This window comes from Cupressus sempervirens, chromosome 3 (assembly GCF_028749045.1).
Source record: "Cupressus sempervirens isolate cs-2001-9-10 chromosome 3, ASM2874904v1, whole genome shotgun sequence".
In the NCBI taxonomy this organism is placed as follows: domain Eukaryota; kingdom Viridiplantae; phylum Streptophyta; class Pinopsida; order Cupressales; family Cupressaceae; genus Cupressus; species Cupressus sempervirens.
The window spans coordinates 891,948-899,931 of record NC_143120.1 but is presented as its reverse complement, the minus strand read 5'-3'; positions in this window follow the sequence as shown (position 1 = coordinate 899,931).

Here is a 7,984-nt window from a genome sequence, read left to right as displayed (position 1 = left end):
AGTGTGGCACGTATGACACGTACACGCATCCTCTACTAAGGCTCTCGCCCACCGCTCAGGCTCAACTCTCACCAACAATCATTTGTCATGCGACTTGATGCCTTTTTCCCGTGGACCTAACAATCACCACGTGGAGCAACAACAGTGATCTACATAACACCATGTCATTGCCCAGCCGTAATCCACATTAGTGACTCCGTACACTGAGTCATCCAAACATGCAGACTGCCACTTGTGCACCTAGTTAGCGCCATTGTGGTCACCACATTAACCTACACACAAACCAATACTATCCTGCCATGTATACAGTCTCGACATGTCACCAGCCACATAGGATATACGTTAGCACACTTTCATACAACCATGTAGATAGCCACATGTTTTTGATCTGTACAGTCTATACTATACCACGTTAGTTTCTGTACGATCGTATAGCTAACTCACACAAGTCGTACTACTACATCACTAGGCAGGTTTTTTCGCTGACATTAGTATTTCACTAGGTTAAATTTGATGGTCGTCCAACCGTCATTCCTATTCATTTTTCAACTATTGCGACGGCTGTTTGATTGTCAATTTTAAGATACCAGTTTTCCTGTAGACCCCTCTCCAAATTGCTTTTTGATTTGGTAGCCTAACTTTGCGAGCTCATAACTTGGACTTCTGGACTACAATTTAGGTGCGATTTTTTTGAAATTGGGTAAAATTTCCTAAACTTTCTAGTGGTGGTGTTCTTTCTTGGTTTTGCTGCAAGAATTTTTCAAAAATTGCATTTTTTGGCAACTGTACTTGCTTAATCCTACATTTTTCAACTTCAAATGCTCTATATGGGCTCATCTGGACATGAAAACAAGTTCAAATTCTTTTTAAAGTGCATTATTTTTTTGTCTACTTTCCAGATTTGTAGTCAAATTCTAGAATTGTGTGGACAAAAATCTCACTTTGAGAACTAGGGCTTTTCTACATTGTAATGCTTTACTTACTTTTCAAAATTGTTCTATATTTGAGCTACAGTGCTTAGTGACAGATTTGGGCCTCAAAAGGTAGTTTTAAAAGCAAAATTAGAAAGTCCACTTTGTTCATTTTGACAAGTGGCCAATTGTACACACACTACTTATAAAGTTCCAAAAGCATCTTTTTTTGGGGGGTCTTTTGATTGAGTTAAAGGGGGGGGGGGGGGGGGGGGGTGTTGTACTTTGTTCTTGTGTCTCTCTTTTATGTTTTTTTCATTTTCTGCATCACAAGTTCATTTAAATGTCCACCTCTAACTTCACGTAATTATTCTACATGGAAAGATATTGCATGGAGTAGATTAATGGAAAAGGTTACAATCTTTATGTTGATGGTACAGTTACCAAACCTACTAATGCTAAAGAACTCATTGAATGGAAAAAACAAGACCAACAGGCTTTAGGTATTATCAAGAGTTGTGTACATAGAGATCTCTTCTTCCACATTGCCAATTTCACGGAATCCAAACCAGCTTGGGATAAACTTGCAGCATTGTATCGTAAGGTAGATGAGGAAAAGGGATTGAGGATTGAGGATGATCTACTTCTCTTGGATCCAAAGAACTTTGACACAATTCAGGATTACATCAACAAAGCCAATGAGTATAGGGCAGTACTTAAAGATTGTGGAAATCCCATGAAGGATGAAAAGTTGATTCATCACATCCTGAAGAGGCTACCTTCAGAGTACGCTTCCTTTGTTTTGAGTTTTAATACTCACAAGTTGACCATGGGAACTGCTTAATAAGCCTACATTTGATGCATTTGTAGAAATGTTGATTGTTGAACAAACTCACTTGATCAATTTGGGACTTCTCACGACATCAAAGACCAGAGCATTGGTGGCTAGTGATGAGCACCAATCAAGTCAAGGAGGGAAAAGCAACAAGAAGAAGAAGCAGTGGAAGCAAAAATCATAATTTGAGACACAATAGTCCTCCTCGCATCAAGGCAATTCTTCTTCCAAGAAGAAGGGAAGTAATGAAAATAAGGAAAAACTTTTTTGTGCATATTGCAAAAAGCCAAATCATGATGAGCATCATTGCAAGACAAAAAGAATCGATGAGTTAGAAAATCTACTTAAGAAGAACAAAATTCAAGTGCAAGGTACTTCCAAGGATTCAACTCCAACCTCTTCAAAGGGAAAAGGGCAAGCACTTATGGCAAATACAAGTTCTTCTTTGGAATGGATACTTGACTTAGGTGCCTCCTACCATATGGGTTCTTCAGAGGGAGACTTTTCTTCATTGAAGCAGTCACATGTACCGTACATCTTCATGGGAGATGATACTAAAATGGAAGTTGAAGGAAAAGGACATGTGGAAATGGAAAATGGGGAATTTAAAGATGTTCTCTACATTCCAAACCTTAGCTCCAATCTCCTATCAGTTTACCAAATCACTCACCTTGGAGATGGTCACAAAGTTGAGTTCCTTCCAGATTCATTGATGGTGCACAGTCTTAGAGATGGTTCATTGGTTGCAGTGGGGAAAGTCAATCATGACAAGAGGCTTTATTCCTTCTCCCACTTTGTGCCTAAGTCTCCTTCTCAAGCCTTGTTGACTCACTCATCTTCACAAACCACATTATGGCATGAGCGGTTTGGTCATCTTGCCTTCCACCATCTTCAACAACTTTGCTGTCAAAGGTCTACCTAACATCAACTTTTCTAAGGGTGATTTTTCCTCATGTTTAGTGGATATGCATCTCGTGGAGGAGTATGATAAAGCAATTCTTCCAAAGCACCAGTGGTTCTCCAGTTGGTTCACATGGTTTTAGCAGGTCTTTTTGCAGTGACATTAGTCAACTAAGGCTGCTACATCTTTTCTTTTGTCGATGACTTTTCACGATTCACATGGGTCTACTTCCTTCGTCACAAGAATGAAGTGATTGATAATCTTCAAGCCTTTAAGACTCATGTTGAACACAAATCAAGGAAAGCCATCAAGGTTCTAAGGGTGGACAATGAGAGCACATGTGTGAACAAAAGACTTAAAGAATTTTGCAAACATGAGGGAATTGATATTTAGAATTCACCAGCATTCAATCCGCACAAGACAGATATTGCAACACTGAGGATTAAGACTCTCAAATCCATGGTAAGTTGCATGATAAAGGCCAAGTCTCTTGATCCTACATTAGAAGTTGAAGCCATTAGCAGTGCTACTCACATACCTAATAAGTCTCCTCATAATGCCCTGGATGAGAAGACCCCTTTTGAGGCATGTTGTGGCAAAAAACCAACTGTGAGTCACTTATGAGTCTTTGGTTGTCCAGCATGGACAAACCTATCTTCCAAGGGATGCAAGGCACAAGCACTTAGGCCTTGTACTTTCATTGGGTATGAAGACAATGTTAAGGCTTACAGACTAATGGATCTAGAGACTCATGAGATTTTTGTGGAGAATGATGTACACTTTGAGGAAAGTTCACTTAGCTTATCCTCTAACCCTCTCTGCACTTCATACATTGTGGAAACTGATAGTGACACCAGCGATAATGCTTCAACAGATTCAAACATGTGGGGTTCTATTGACAGTTACAGCGAGAGGTCACGACATCAGTCCAGTCCACATGCTTACATTGCCACAATGATAGGTCTAGCACAGTAAGGTACATGTTGTCATCCAACTCCAGTTTCAATTGATGACTGCATGGCAGACATTGCAAGTTTGTTCGTGGAGTCACACACCACAAATTTGGGAGATAGCCTTGATGATTTACATCTTCTCATTGATGACAATGATCCTTCTACAGTTGTTGTGAGGGCTCACTCTAACCTTCATGTCCATTCTCTACATGATCAATCTTTATAGATTGGCATGATTGTGGATACTTATGAAAAACAGTTGTCAAAGGTCTCTTTATCAATTGAGGAGACAAATGGTTCATTGGAACAAGTTCAACTGACATCCTTGTTAGATCTACAGTTCTTTTCAACATAGTTGGAAGGGGTCAACATCAACATCAACACAAGGATACCTGAGCAGGTTTCAGGGCCACCATACATCTTCAGGATTGTACCTTTGCCATTATTTCTTCCAAAGAGAAGGAACATCATTCAACACTCTTGGACCAACTTCTTCCTTGGAGCAGCAGTCACTAGTCGACATTCTTCATTTGGGGGGGGGGTGCGGGGACTACATTATCTCTCTTCCTCTTCTTTCTTATGGGGGGGACTTTTTCCTCTTATGAGGTCTTGTTCTTCTCATTCTTCACTATTGTATATATTGGATGTATGTCGTAATGGGGGGGTCTTGATTACTCCATCCATCCATGCATCCCTTTTCATCTCTCTTTTTGGGGGAGGGTTTTTCCCATGAGGTTTTCCCTCTTTCTCCTCTTTACAAGAGATTGCATTTCATTATGTACATGGGTACCTAACATAGGCCTAGTAGCCGGGACCCATTCTGCATTTCATCCTAGTTTTCGTAAGCTTAAGGGCATTCCCCTAAGTTGCACTTAAGGGAGGGTTTTGGTGTAAATACATATTTACTATTTACACTTACTTAAGTTTACTTAGGTTATTACATTATTTTATTATTTTATTTTTTGAGACACTCAGGAGTTTGCGCACCTTTTTTAGTTGTCATGTTGACAACACAAAAGTACGCAACTCTATTTTAGCACATGATGTCTACAACACTGGAGTTGGCATCATTCACTGAGTTGTCATGTTGAAAACATAGTTATTTGCACTCCCTTTTTTTGCACATGTTGTCTACAACACTGATTTGCGTGTTACACCCTTGTAGGCTTATCCTCTCATCATCGCACTTACTTCCATGCTTAATGGAGGATAACCCATATCTGGGGGACAAGTGCCTGGTTGTATGACTTGTCATGTAGCTGATTCTTAGGCATTCTAGATGCATCTCAGAGGCCTTTATATACAGGTACTCCTAGTGTACTCTTAATGCATATTGAATGAATATATCGTCATTCTGATCATACTCTCTCTTTTTGGTCTACAATTGTGCTCGTGTTTGAGTTCTTAGTTCTTGGGTGAATTTTGCCCTAAAGAAAATTCTTACACTAATCATAGTATCATCTAGACAATGATCTCTCCCTTGTTCTATTTTGATGTGAGCTTCACCCTTTCTTTTTCGACTAAAGTCATTGTGCTTTATGTCTACTTATATTTTGTAATCTTGATTAGCACATGTGTTGCCTATGTGTTGTTGATGACATGTTAATGTTGGGCCTTTTTTTCTATAAGGGATGAACCCCCTTGTTTTTTGGCTTCTTATAAATAATGTAAAATAAAGGATCCAACTCTTGGGCCCCAAAAATATGTCAAAATGGAAAAATAAAGGGATAAAACTTGTACCATCATGTAGTTCTCAAAACCATCTTTCCAACCAGTATAAAATTTTGAAGATATGACTCTCTAAGTGAAAGTTATGTGTGTTTGAAAAATAATTGGTTTGCATATGAAAGAATTTTTTGGTGGACCCCACGTGCATATCCAAAAAAAAATTATTTAATTCTTTTTTATTGTATGTCAATTAGTAATATAAAATCGAAAACATGGTTTGGTTACATGGTTAGTGATCAAAATTGTCAACCAGAATATTCCCCTACTATGTTATAAAAAAGAATCCAAAATTATAGATGCATTTTCATCAAAATACATATACTCGTATTAGTTTGAGATAATATTAACCTATTACAATAAACAAGTACTACCACGTATAATATATTAGTTTATTTATCATAACTTTTAGTTTGGTTTTTCTTTTCATTTTCATCTTCTTGACACCCATCACCATCCTTATTGACATTTTGATGTCCCTTAATACTCCAAGTGCCAAAATGTCCTAATGAACATAAGTAATTTCTAGAACCTAGGACAACCATAATGAACCTAAGACAACCCCAATTTACTAAGAATAACCATGTCGAATCTAGGACAACCTTAACTATAGTCACTTTTGAAGGTACATTATCTTAAGTTTCATTACACATAGAAGTGACATTTGTGAACCCAACGTATAATCACACTTTTTTAAATAAATAAAAAACACAATTTTATTTATTCAATATAACCAAATGGTACAAAACATGTACATATGAAATTAGACCTCTAAATAGGAAAAAATCAACTAATGTCTTTATGCTCGCCCATATACTCATGTATGAATACATCATTTTTCATCCCTATAATTATATAAGTTTCATCTGGTACAAATACATCAATGCTATCAAGCAATTATACACATAACTAACACATTTGGTTCTAATGTATGTTCTTTGCAGCATATAGCTCCATTCACTTGTTGGAATGAGTATATGGGAAACAATATACTGAGAGGGGGGAAGGGGGGTGGGTGAATCAAGATCTTAAACTTTCATTACTTGTTACATAAATCCACACCTAATTCATCTCACATAATAGATCTAGGTCATTAAAACTGTAATGTTGAAATATAAATGAAATATATCACTTCCATAAAAAGTTCAACACATAACACAATAATTTGGTAACCCAAAAACACTTCAAGATGAAGGTAAAACTAGGGTAGGGATGAAAACCAAAAATCTTCATTATTGCGATAATAAAGTTAACCTGTTAAGGTTAAAATGTTTGATCATAAGATATGATCTACCTTATGAGGGGTTTTCCATGTTAAAATCTTAAGAGACTATTAAGTCTCACCTTGTTAAAGGATTTCACACTCTCAATGAAGTAAGGACTTTGTTAAGAGGTTTATATAGATCTGTTAAGAGATTTACCCTATCTCAATTAACAATAACTAATTCAGTACCTGATCCTCGGTTTTCTCTATAAGTTGATCTTGAGTCTCCTTTTTGCTATATCTCTAATCTGATCTCCTTATCTGATAACTATGTTCAACCCTTCACTGCTATGATTTCTCTTTGTTTGATCTATCTTTGAAACTTTGTCTTGACTCCTTCACATGTGCATTCACTCATAGGCATATCCAAACACCAATCCTAGGTTTAGAATCCTCCTTAAATAGATGTTTAGTGAAGGTTTTGGATCTTGATCGACGGCTTACAATTCATCATCTTTTTCCATTTCTATCCCATTTTCTGATTGGTTGAATTGCACACCTTGGGATCATTACCTTCTAAAATGGTGTGTAATCATCTTCACAACTGGCTCTACAAATATTAAATATCATTGAAAAGTCAGCCAAAACTATTTACATTTGTGTTTGTGCAATTACAAACTTGTATGTCAAAATTGAACTGCTTGACACTTGAATGCTCTGACGCTTGGTCATGTATAAACCTTCATGATGTGACTCAACTTCTATGTATCTGTTTGCTTGGCACTCAATGACTTGTTAATATGCTTGATCTCTACTATATTGCTCGATATGTACATCTTTTCAGTCGCTATTGAATACTCGACAATCACTATCATGTTCAGTATAAACTTTGTATGCTCAGCCTAAACTAGATAACTTAGTCATAGTGATGACCTTGTAATCTTTCCTAGTAAATGACTAGTGTTTGGACACTAATAGACAACATAGGCTTAGAGATAGACAATCTCCCCCTTTGACATTAGTGGCAAAAACACTTTGTCATGAATAAAATAATCATTTTTTGTTCAATAATGAGTACTCCCCCTGAGACCATAGTTTGATCCTATAAAATTTGATATTTGATTTCTTTATTTATTCCTTATATTCCCTTTTTATTTCATATCCCCTTGTTTTTTTCACTAGTGGAACTTGGGGCTGTTGGGGCTAATTGATACTTATCAAAAAATTGTTGATGACTTGCCACAAGATTGGCATAGCCTTTATTCCATCACTCCTTAACTTGATCAAAATTTTGAAACTGAATTTCTAGCTCGGAAGCTAGATCAATGAATTGTGCAATATGTGAAAAATATGCCTCTTTCTTCAAGATGTCTTGGGCAACAGAGAACATTTTTTGAATAATCTCTATATGTGGCACTAACTAAAGTTCAATCAATGTCAACTTGTGCCTAATCT